Source organism: Lotus japonicus, chromosome 2 (assembly GCF_012489685.1).
Source record: "Lotus japonicus ecotype B-129 chromosome 2, LjGifu_v1.2".
Lineage (NCBI taxonomy): Eukaryota > Viridiplantae > Streptophyta > Magnoliopsida > Fabales > Fabaceae > Lotus > Lotus japonicus.
Genome location: NC_080042.1, coordinates 10,368,326 through 10,380,365, shown reverse-complemented (window position 1 = coordinate 10,380,365; position 12,040 = coordinate 10,368,326). Strand labels below are relative to the sequence as shown.

At 39.6% G+C, this 12,040-nt stretch overlaps 1 long non-coding RNA gene across 2 annotated transcripts; it reads left to right on the top strand.

Annotated features, from left to right (window-relative positions):
- Positions 1 to 560: 560 nt before the first annotated feature.
- LOC130735248 (uncharacterized) lies at positions 561 to 11,035 on the top strand. 2 transcript variants are annotated; one of them, XR_009018350.1, is made up of 3 exons: positions 561 to 916; positions 1,694 to 1,816; positions 10,935 to 11,035. It is a non-coding gene; the product is annotated as an uncharacterized LOC130735248 (long non-coding RNA). The 2 variants fall into 2 exon arrangements; XR_009018349.1 differs by lacking the exon at positions 10,935 to 11,035 and adding an exon at positions 3,111 to 3,653 and having other exon boundaries at positions 562 to 916.
- The last annotated feature ends 1,005 nt before the right edge of the window (positions 11,036 to 12,040 follow it).

Genomic DNA, 12,040 nt, shown 5'->3' with positions numbered 1-12,040 from the left:
ACGCTAATTTCTTTGCTTCGAAACCCTAGATTCGAGCGATGGATGAAGACTTTTTCTATTCGGGACTTTAACGAAGTTTCCGTCCCGTTGCCAGATTTGTTTCGACGTTTCCAATCTTTCTTCAGAAGGAAGTTTTCTCACCCGACATCAATTGCAAAAAGTAGTTTTGCGGTATATTTTGAAGCATACTGCGTTCAAGCAATTTTCTCACTTAAATGAACCCGATGCAAGTATCGCCCTTTCTTGGATCGATACTTAGATTAATTGCATAATATGACAACGTCATATTTGTTCTAATTGTCTAACAGTTATTCTTTAGCTCAGTTTTTACTCATTTTCTTGTCGATGGATCGTTTTATTTTGCCCAAAGTGATCCAAATTTTATTTTATCATTTCATAGAGTTCCTCTTAATTTTTGGGATATAATATATCACCCCTATATTTTTCTTAACTCTATGAGTTAAATCATTCGGTGTCTAAATCAATTCGTACTACTTTTAAAATATCTTCTCCCTAAATATCTTAACCATCCGTCCTTATCCTCCCTCACTCACGTTCTCTCTCTCAGAAGCATCACCACCAGACTTCAATATTTATTCATTTCCTTTCTTCCATACTTTTACTTTCCTTTTCTCCTTCACGTTTTTCTTCCCCTGGCAGCAACAAACCGACGCCCACCACCTTCTTTTCCTCTTTCTTTCTCATTTTCTTTCTTCTTCTACATATCACATTTTTCTTCTTCTTCTTTTCCACTTCTTTTATTCTTCTTTTTCTTCTTTCTTCATGAAACAATAACCACCATGCTAATTTCTTCTCCTCACATTCCAGCACCCAAAACGCACATAATGGTCCCTCTTCCCTCCCTCACGTGATTTCTCTCTTGTGCAGCACCATGTCTTCATCTTCCTATTCTATGGTAAAGTCTCTTATCCTTTTATCATGTTTTTAATGGGTAAAGTTGAGTTTTGATTTGTTATGCTTTTAAAAAAAAATGACTTCCATCCAAAGTGCTTTAACTAATGTTATCCCCCATCATCGGATCTATGGATTTCACCATTTAATTTTCTTAAAAGTTGTTTTTTTTTAGTTAAGTGATTTTGAGATTTTAAGAGCTTTAATTTAAGTCTTGATTAGTTGTGTTTAAATGTTAAAAATGGATTTAGAAGTGATTTGGGGAAAAAGGAAAATTTATACATATTTATGTAGTCGTGGCCGAACCTATGACATGTGTTTTGGGTTTGGAAAATCAATTCTGAAACTTGTTTTTGTTTAGTGAAAATCATAAGTTAAGTTTGAGGACTAAAAGTTTATTGTGGGAAAACTTTAGGATTAAAGCACAAGAGGCTGAGACGTTTTGGGTTAAACCGGAGTTTTAAAAGTCTTGGGGTTTGTTTGATAAATTTATTAAAGATTGAGGGTTGAAAAAGAACTTACTTTTATGTGAGGACCTTTTCGTGATTATGTGCTTATCAAGGGACTAGGGTTAAATTATTTAAAAGTTGAGGAGTTGTTTGCGAAATGTGTTTTTTTAAGGACATTTCTTTAAAACACAAATATTTTATCTTTGGACTTTAGTCCTTGAAACATAAAGTTTGTGCATTTAGCCTAAGTGAGCTAGAATGATTGGCTAAGTTTGTTCTGGAACTTTAGATGTGACTTTAGAGGCTAAGGTTTAGTATGTGAACTTGTGAAGGGTACGAAGGACGGAAGCGCTTGACGACGAAGCCAAAGAACAAACGGAAGTGAGCCAACACGGGAAAGCAAAGATATGATTGGATTTGATTTGAGTCGCAACTTAGTAAGGAAAGCGCCTAAGGTTAGGGCAACTTACTAATAGCTATGATTGCATGATAGGCGTCGATAAATTCGACTTATGCTTTATCTGATGTTGATTATGATGATGAGTTGATGTTATGATGTTTTTCCATAACTTGTGATATTGTGATATTGTTGGATTGTGCGTTTTGACGCGACTTCGGAGTGGAGTTTCATCGATCTGGTGATCTTTGATATTTCGGGTTGGATGTACCACCCTAGGCAAGTCCAAACTTGAGTTTTGAGACTTAGCCCTTTGTTTGTATACTTAGACTTTCCCCGGGAAACTTCTTTTGGAGGGTTTTTGGAAAATTAGAATGATTAGAATTTCGAAAACTAGAGACTTTGGGAGACTTAGACTTTGAGAAATGAACTCATAACCTGACTAATCCAATTCGAACCGTTTTCACTAAACGAATAATTTTAAGGAGCCTAAAGGAGAAAATGATTGCGAAAGACGAGGAAAAGTCGACTTTTGTTGTGGGTTTTGGATTTGGGGAAAGCCACTGAGGTGAGCTGCGGTGATGATTGAAAGTCATCGAGTACTCTTGTACTCTTGTTGTTCGAGTTGTGTTGTATTGACCGACACTAACTCTGGGTTTTGGGTGTTGGGGTTGTGTTGTATTGACCGACACTAACTCCGACTCGTGTTGTATTGACCGACACTGACTCTGGCTTTGATTTTGGGTTTTGTTATTGGAATTGTGTTGTATTGACCGACACTAACTCCGAGTTGTGTTGTATTGACCGACACTAACTCTTGGGTTTGTTTTGAGTTTGGGTTTGAGCTAAACACTTATGTGGTGATGACGATTCGATGTTTGGCTAACCATATTGCATCAATCGGGTGAATAACGGGAATGGTTCACCTGTGCATCTCATGGTGAATAACGGGAATGGTTCACCAATGCATTAATGATGAATAACGGGAATGGTTCATCATACGGTGAATAACGAGAATGGTTCACCAAGGATGAATAACGGGAATGGTTCATCCATAGTGAAGAACGGGAATGCTTCACTTGTGGCGAACAGGAACGCGTCACAATCCGGATCACATTCATTGCATTTCACGCATACATGCACTCTGACTGGAATTGTGTGCTGGTTGATTTATTGAAGCATTGTTATAGCCAATAACATGCTAGGATTGTTTATATATATATATATATATCAACATATATATCTATACCCCATATCACATATTGAGTGTATATCTACTTATTTCCGTGAGTTGACCCTAGCGCCTTGGCTTTGGTTTCATGTTTGTGTTTGGGCGGTCGGCCTGCTGCCAGATGTTGACGGTGGATTGGGTTTCGATGGTCTCTCCCTCGGGGGGGATCAGGTTTGAGCTGGTTGATCGACATGCCCCCACCGCTTGGGTGATCGATCTTGTGGGTCATCAGGCGACGCACCGGGGAAGGGTCATGGAGGACCGGACTGACGAGCGTGGACGTCTTACGAAAGGAGTTCTGCGACGCATGGAGCTGAGCTTCAACTTGCCGACTTCAGTTCGCTGTGGACTCGGTACCGGGAGGGTAGGTTTAGGCATGCGTCATATTTTGTGTAGAGCTCTGATTCGTTTTGCTTTGGGATAGGGTAGGTTCCCGACGCATGACTTTTTGTGTGGCTCTCTTACTGAGGGATCACAGTGAGTCAGTCGGACCATAGGGGTCTTTGCTTAGGCCATCTTGAGGCCGACTTTCTCCCAGTGGGTTGTAATTATAAACTTTCTTACTCACACTTCTGGGTATGTAAATATTTGCCTACGGGCACATTACTTTGGGGTCACTGCGAGTGCGCGTGACGTGGAAGTGCAGCTGAGGCTGTACATGTTTATATTTGACGTATATTGGTTAGTTTAGTGGTTGGGCTATGTCTTTATTTTCTATTGCTTGATTTAAAAGGAATCAAACGAAAAAAAATTACCTGTTTTCCGCGTAAAGTTTATTTTTGGTTACTAAAGTGACACCTGGAAATCGGGGTGTTACAGATTCCTAGAGAGAGTGAGAGTGTAACCGGTTAGAGAGAGAAAGTAACTGAATTTCAAGCTTGTTATTTCTCAAATGAGCTAAGAGTCCTTTACAATCGGTATCCTTCCCCTATTTATAGTTGGGGGAGTTGGGCCTAGCGCCTCCAAATCATCCTAATGGGCCAGTTGGGCCTCCGGGACAAAGGCCCAAGTCCCTGATGTGATCCTCGCCTTAGGCCAGCACCCCTGGGCGAGGGACCCTGAGGTCTCGCCCAGTCCACATGTCCATGGCGTGAAGCACCACGTCCACACCCAACCATAAGAACAAAACATCCAACCCAGATCCATCTACCTCTCCTCAACCCAAGCCAATAAAACGAACAAAGAAGAAACCAGAGGCGAGATCGAGATAAGAGGAAGAGATTTGAGAGATTTGAAGACGCAGAGGTTGATAATGCCTCTTCTTAACACAGATCAGAGCCAAATCTGATTGAATTGAAATTCAGCACAACAAAAATAAAAGCATTTCAGTTCATTGTAGAGAGTCAAAATCAAATTCAAGTCCAAATGGATTTCCCCTTTTTCCATTTTTCTCAAGCAAGAGAAGAGGGAGAGAGAGGGAGAGAGAAAGAGAGAGAGAGCTCACAGTTGCAGTAAAAAGAAAGAAAATGAAATTAGAGAGGGTCAGATCTGAGAGTGGGTGCTTTGTGTTTATTATTACTGGAGTGAATGAATGAATGTGAGAGTGGTGGTGACTAACGAGTACGGGAGGGAAGGAGCTGCATATTAATGTGCTTTTGATTTTTAAGTTTTTTTTTTTTTCGGGATTTTTGGTTGTATAACATGAAGAAGATGATGGGGGAGGAGATGAAGAGATGGATTTCTGGGTTTTGAATTTTTTATTAATTTTTTTTTTCAGAAACCGTTAAGTTGTGGACGAAAACTCATTTTTGCAAACGGAGGCTTTTGTTGAGGTATCAAAATGCAATTGATTTTTTTGGGGGACCGAAATCGTGAAAGTGGTATTAGTGGGGACCAAATGTGCAATTAAGTCTAAAAACAAATAATATGTTTGAGATCACCAATTATGGTGGGTTCGACAAATATCCTGCATCTGCATAACCAATGAGGTCGAGCTTGGATATAATGGGAAAGTAAACTCATATTCATTGTGCCTTTACAATAATGAAAGGTAATATGTTATGTATGACTAGCAATATACATTAATGCTCTGATTGATAATTTACGACCAAGTAAAAATTCATCATCTTCTCGAGATATACAAGGATATTAATTTTCATTTGATGACCTTACAACTAATAGAATACACAATGAACATGATATGTCCATACATAATCCTTTTAGTACTTGTTTTGCATAAGTATCTTGACACATAAATACCTCATCTCTTGGATACTCAATTGGTAAGGCTAGACAAAATTTTCATTCCCAACTCTTTTATCCCAAACTTTCTCTTAAGCAAATCTACAACTTTTGGAAACTCTTATGGAGTCCTAATAAATCATTGTCATAAACATTAATTATAACATAAACAATCTCATATCTCATCATAAATATGTATGAGGTTTTTGGGTCATTTTGTGACCTTCCTTAAGCAAATAATCATCTAGATTGCTTCAATATAATAATTTGTTCATTGTTCAGAACATGAATTGTGTGCTTCAGGCATCTTACAACATTCAAGGAGTTTTTTATTTATTTATATATATATATATATATATATATATCATTCTCAAGTGAGCCATGCAAATAAGTTGTAACTCCAAGTACCCACCATGATAGTCACATGTGTCTTAAATAGGACAACATTATTTAACGTTACTACAAAGACTCTTTATGTTTTATTGTCTTTATACTTCCAGGGTATAGACATGAGATCCAAAGACCCTTAAATTTAGAAAATAAACTGCTCATTTCTATTTATGGTCAATCACACCCATTAATTTTCGAGTTCAAGATTCTCGCAATATTTATAATATTGAAGTCTTCCTCACTCACGAAGGATCTTTTCGGCAACAACTTTTGAAAGAATTTTACGAAATATCAAAGTTCGATGGCTCAAAGATTGTCAACTATATTTCATTGCACTCTTTTTTCCTTAGCTAAGTTTTTTCCCCATTGGGGTTTTCTAGTGAGGTTTTTATTGAGGCAATGTTTAGTGATATAGAATGTTGTACTTTTTTTCCTTCACTAGGTTTTTGTCGCACATAGTTTTTTCTAAGAAGGGTTTAATAAGACACATTCTTAAGAGATGATCATCCAGGGAGAGTGTTATGAATAGGATGACCAAAGCACAAAGCACATATTGCCAAAACTCTTCTTCACTCACGATCTACAAAAGAATGGTGACAAAGACATCCAAATAATTCGCTCAAGTGATAATTTCGCGGATTTATTTACGAAGGCTCTTCCAACTGCAACATTTGAAAGACTTGTACGAAGCATTGGAGTTCGTCGACTCAAAGACCTCAACTGAAATGCAATGTACTCTTTTTCCTTTAATGAATGTTGTACTCTTTTTCCTTCACTAGGTTTTTGTCCCAAAGGGTTTTTCCTAATAAGGTTTTAACGAGGCACATTCTTAAAGGACGGTCATTCAGGGGGAGTGTTGTAAATAGAATGACCATCATGGGCCCATGGGCCAAGCCCATGTATTTTGTCTATCTATGTTAACCTAGCTCTATAAATAAATGAGGCTGCATCAAGTAGCCACTACTCCTCATTCACACTATTCTCTCTTTTTGCTCTCTTCTCTTACTTGCTTCTCCTCTCTTTGCTTATGTTAGTTCCTCCCTTTATTTATAACACATTTGACTTTTCTGTTAATTTTTTTACATTGAAGCAATTAAAATAAATAACATTTGACTTTTTGTTAATTATTTTACAATAATCAATAATTACTGATTGAATTTTTAAATTATCGAAAATTTATAAAATATAAATATGAGATCATCAACCTACTAATAATAGTATGAGAGAAAAAAAAAATACAAGAAAGACATTGCATGAGGGGGTGACACACTTATAGGAGTTGCTATTTTTTTTTAAAAAAAAATAGTATATAATATAGGATCAATATGACTTGGGCTGCACTAACCTTGGCTTCGATGTGTACTAAGTCATAAGCCCTATCGGCAGTCTGACCTACTTTCATCGTGGATGTAAGTAAACACAATTCCCCTATGACATATAGACTATTGAGAAGTGAAGTAGTAGGGTAGAGGGAGGGGGTGGCATAATGGGCATGCTCACCCCAATTTTTAAATTTTTATACTCGTACTAGTACTACTATATGTAATATTTTATGGCAAAAAATAAAATAATAAGAAGTCAACTGGACTTGAAACAGGCACACCACAACACTTCAATGATACCATTTACCATTATAGCTCGTTTGATATCTTGTATTAGGCATGATAGTATAAGCTTATACAATACATTATGAACTTATCCATTTTTGGTGCTAACATTGTATTGTATAAACTTATATATGAATCCACTCTTATACATTAAAATAATGAATTATTTAATCCACCTTATAGATTATGAATAAGGCATGATAAGAGTGTGATGTATAAGTTATATGAAAATATTTAATCCACCGCAATAACCACCACCACCCTCCACCGTTGTTATCGCCACTGCCACCCCAACACCGATATCGCCACTGCCACCATCTCTGCCACCCCAACAACCACCATCGCCCTCCACCTCCGCCGCCACCCCCATTTCTATCACCACCACCACCACTGCCATTGCCAACACCAACATCACCATCTCCTTCCAACACCACCACTGTCATCACCCGAATCGCCACTGTGCCGCTGCCACCACCCTACGACACTGCCATCACCACAATACTCTCCACCAATACCATCATTTACCACCACCACTCTATGACCCTAACATCGCAACCACCACCACCACCACTACCTACTGCCACGACCCACCAACGCCCCCATCACCGCAACAACCAGCACTACCATTGTCGTCACCGCCGTAGCCGCCATCACCACCTATCATCACCAACTTCATTATGCACTAATACCATCATCATTTTTATATCATCTATCATTATTCAATTTCACGAAACAAATGATTAATTAGTTTACAATATGATAAGTTATTCAGTGTATGACCAAACATCGTATAGCATTAAACTTTTATCAGCCCTTATCCTATCAGACGTAATTATATCTGACCTTATATTATTAGACCTTATACTATACAACATATCTGTAATAATCATGAGGCGTTGAAAAAATCATGTCGTCTACATACACTTCCATATTTCTTCCAACTTGCTTTGAAAAATTTTTATCCATGAGGCGTTGATATGTGGCTCCAGCATTTTTCAAACCAAAAGGCATAGTTTTGTAACAATAATTCGCCTGGTTAGTCATGAACGCCGTACTTTCCTCATCCGAAGGATGCATCATGATTTGATTGTAGCCAGAATATGCATCCATGAGACTTAAAAGTTCGTTGCCAAAAGCCCCGTCTACCAACTTATCAACATTGGGAAGAGGATATGAATCTTTGGGACACACTTTGTTCAGGCTTGTGTAATCCGTGCACATTCTCCACTTTCCATTAGCTTTCTTGACCATCACTACGTTGGCGAGCCAGGTTGGGTACTGCACCTCACGAATAAATTGTGCCTTGATCAACTTCTCATTTTCTACTTGCACCGCCTTGTTCTTTTCATCGCTCATCCTTCGCCTTGGTTGGATGACTTGTTTTGCTCCTGGCCGTATTGCCAACTTATGAGTGATTACGTTGGATCGATGCCTGGCACGTCATTAATTGTCCATGCAAAAAGATCTAAATTCTCGCCCAACAAGGTGATCAATCTTTCTTCTTGTTCCTTTGTTAAGCCGCTGCCGATTTTCAGAACCTTATCTTTGATTTGTGCTGATTTTGTTTCTTCCAAAGGTTGTGGGCGAAAATCATCAGCGTCATCTCTTGGGTCCAAGCTAAACCCTTCGTGTGGAAAAATCTCTATGATACGGTGGCTTTCCTTGGCGGCCTTTCGCCCATAGAGAGCCACACTTCTAAGGTAACACTCTCTTGCTGTATTCTGATCCACTCGAAGGACGCCCACCTTCCCATTACAGGCCGGGTACTTAACAGTTAAATGTGCGGTTGAAATTACGGCACACAACTTGTTAAGGGTGTCCCGCCCCAAGAGTACGTTGTAATTGGCTCTACATGCCAATACCAGATATTTCACCTGAAATTTTTTAACAAAATCCCTCTCGCCAAAAGCCGTTGGTATTTCAACATATCCTCGCACATTGACACGGTCCCCTGTAAATCCCACCAGGGTTCCATTATATGGTTTCAAGTCTGACTCCTTTAACCCCAGACGATCAAAGGCGTCCCCGTAAATGATGTCCGCCGAAGATCCCTGGTCCAAAAACACTTTCTTCGTCATGTAATTGTTGACCCTTATTGTCACTACAATTGGATCATTTTCATGAGGAATAACATGTGCAAAATCCTGAGGGGTGAATGTAATGGGAGAGTGATTCAACCAGCACTCGCCCTCATACGCCTCATGCAAGGAATGTACAGCCGCCACATAACGCTTTCTAGCCTTGCTTGAAATCACGCCCCCTCCAAATCCTCCTGCAATGGATGAGCATTCTCCAACAGGGTCGCCCAACTCTTCCACTATCTCTTTTCCTTTGCCCCTGTCCCCCTGAGTTACCTTAGTGGCCTCTGATGTTGCTGCCTCTTTAACGAAATTCGCCAGATGGCCAGCCTTGATCAACCTATCAATTTCCCGCCTCAAGTTCCAACAATTATCAGTGGTGTGCCCCAACGTTTTGTGATACTCACACCATCGGTTTGTATCCACATTAGCTGGTGGTCGCCTAGGCGGTGGCGGATATTGCACCGCATTTGTTTGTGCAACTGCTTTTAAGATAGTGCTTAGGGGGGCATTCAATTTAGTAAGTGGGACAGAAGTTGGCGAGGCTCCTTGTTGGCCAGCCGGGGTTGCAGTGGTACCTTGGGGATTTCTGTGCCACGTATTCTGGAACCCGGGTTTGGAATTTTGATAGGGGCCAGGTCTTGGAATACGTGGAGTTTGAGCTACCCTTGTTTCCTTTCCAGTCTTGTGTTTTTCCTGTGAAACTCCGCCAGGCTGGACGTGTTTTCGCCCCTCCTCCCTTTCTTGTTTCTTTTGATCATCTTGCTCAATCAAAATGAATTCCTGAACACGAGCACGAAGATCCATCATGTCCTTCGTCGGTCGTCTGGTTAAATCTCGATTCAAGTCCCCCGCCCTGAGGCCATTTTTGAAGGACGCCAGGCACACATCCGGGTTGTCTTCCTCCAGTTGAACAGCCATTTTACTGAATCGCGCCATGTAGTTCTTGAGCTTCTCCCCTGGCTGTTGATGTATGCTGATAAGGTCAAACATGGTTGCTTTGGTAGTTTTGTTGGCGGAGAATTGAGTTAAGAATTTAGTAGACAAATCTGTAAAATTGTCAATGGAGAAGGGCGGCTGTCGGATGAACCATTGCATCGCCATCCCCTTAAAAGTTGATGGTAACAATCTACACTTTACCTCATCCGTTGCCCCACCAATGGCTGTAACACCCCATTTCTGATTAGTAGAATGTTAATTATTTTATTTTAATTATTATTGGTTATATATTTATTTGAATAAATATGTGATTTTATTATATAATAAGGTGATAAAGTGATATATGTAGTGAATAAATTAATTAAATTGGATATGAGTGATATATGTGATTATTATTTAAATCTTATGTGATATAGTAAAAGATTTAATTAAATAATTTTTAGGGCTTAGAATGAGTAATTAGGAGTTAAATAGAAAGAGAGAAATTTGGAATTTGGAGAATTGGAAATAATTTTGTTGTTGTGGTATTGAAAATATTTATATTTGCTTTATCTGAGCTATGATTATGGAGTATTGGCATACTTTGAAATTTAATTGATTATATTAAATTTCATGATATATTTCTTAATTATGTATGAGAAATTTATGAATAATTTTTACAAGCTTTTGCATTACTTATTATTATGCTTATCCATATGATATGAGTTCTCACCCTTCTGTTGGAATGATGTTCTATGCGACATCGCTCAGGTACCGAGGATAGTGGAGCTTCTCGCGAGGGTTAGTTAGAGGAGCTAGTATTTTATATATGCTTTTAGTGATGGGAGTCATGCTCTATTATGTAACACCGGGGAAACGCTTAGTTGTACCTTGATGTTAAGAGTTATTTGGTGAACTTCTTATTTATTTTTGGATTATGTTTTATTTTGGAGTTGAAAAATAAATTCGCTGTGCTATGCATACGATATTATGTCAGTAAAGTTGGGAATTTATATATTTATTATGAGCATGACAGGTGTTTTCATTTATGGTTTTGGAGAATAAGTGTGACACTCTCTGTGTTATGCATTTTACTCTGATTTATGCCTTAATAATTACGCGGGGTTTAGAGGGTGTTACAATGACCATTTTTGGTGTTAAAGTAACGCAAGTGTTCCACAGGGTCAGATTCGCCTGAAAAGGCATCCAAAGCCATTGTTTGCAGATGCTTTGGTATACCCACCTTTGTGATGGCGGGAACAAAAGGCTGAAACTCGACGACGTCTTCAGCCTCGAGCCGTTGTCCTTGCTTATAATCTTGCCGCTGGGTTAATACTCCACCTGGGCTTGCAACTGCTCGTTTTGCCTTTGTACTTTTTGCAAAGTATCCAACATTTGTTGCAAGGCCGCCGGCGTGATTCCCGTCACTACTTCTTGTGCTTTTCTCCGAGCGCTGTTTTTGAGATCTTCTAGATTCACATATTCAGGCGGCACTGATCGTCGTCTGACGCCGGGATCTGATTTAGCTACCAGATCTGAGGGTCTCCCCGGAGGTACATTCACCAACGACGCTGGTGACTGCGCCACTGAGTGAACCCCTTCCGAGGAAGCCTCCTGCTCCTGCTCTTGAGGTATTTCACGGTTGTTGTATCGTCCGCCGCCGCGGCCGCCCTGACGACCACCACCCCTCCGGCGATGATCACGGCGGCCCCACACCGCACGAACGGGTTTCCATGGATCTTAACGCTCACCCTCTACGTCAACTAGTAGATCGAGGTTAGACCCACAGACGGCGCCAATGTTCTGTACTAGGGAAAGCTTACGTAAGAGAATGACAGAAAGTAAACTCTAGCAGAGCACTAAAATGGCAAAAATAT